Below are 533 nucleotides of genomic sequence, written 5' to 3'. Positions count from 1 at the left end.
GTGCTGGTGTTCCTCACACGAGGCAAGCAACCTCCGGCATCAGCCTCAGAGAGAAACACTGGACGGTGCCAGGCCAGTGGGCACTATTCCCACCGGTATTGTGAAAGGTAAATGTTTGTGAACAAAGAGTATAGCTCTCATCGATACGCTTAGGGCAGAAAACAACGATGCCATTCAAATATTTGTGTAAATTCAAACATCTTTTCATTTATTGAGTCACCCATCCACAAGGCAAAAAGAGAAAGAGAAAGAGATGTTTGGCCCTGAGAGCTCCCCTGGATTTCACCGTTATTTTCCGAAGCATCATGACATGAACATCATTGCTCCCACAAGTGACCTCCTCCTACCCCCCCAGCAAATCTCCTCTTGACCAGAAATTTGACAAGTGACTCAGCAATCAGCCTCCCCTGTTGAGGCTTCTCCCTGTCACCTCAGTCCTCCGGCTCCAATCACTGGCAGGACGTTTCTCTCTGAATCACCTTCTGCGTGTGGAATTTGTACACGGCTGAGCTCATGAAGCTCCAGTCGGCACG

Source organism: Lynx canadensis, chromosome C1 (genome assembly GCF_007474595.2).
Source record: "Lynx canadensis isolate LIC74 chromosome C1, mLynCan4.pri.v2, whole genome shotgun sequence".
NCBI lineage: Eukaryota > Metazoa > Chordata > Mammalia > Carnivora > Felidae > Lynx > Lynx canadensis.
This window is presented reverse-complemented; position numbering follows the sequence as displayed.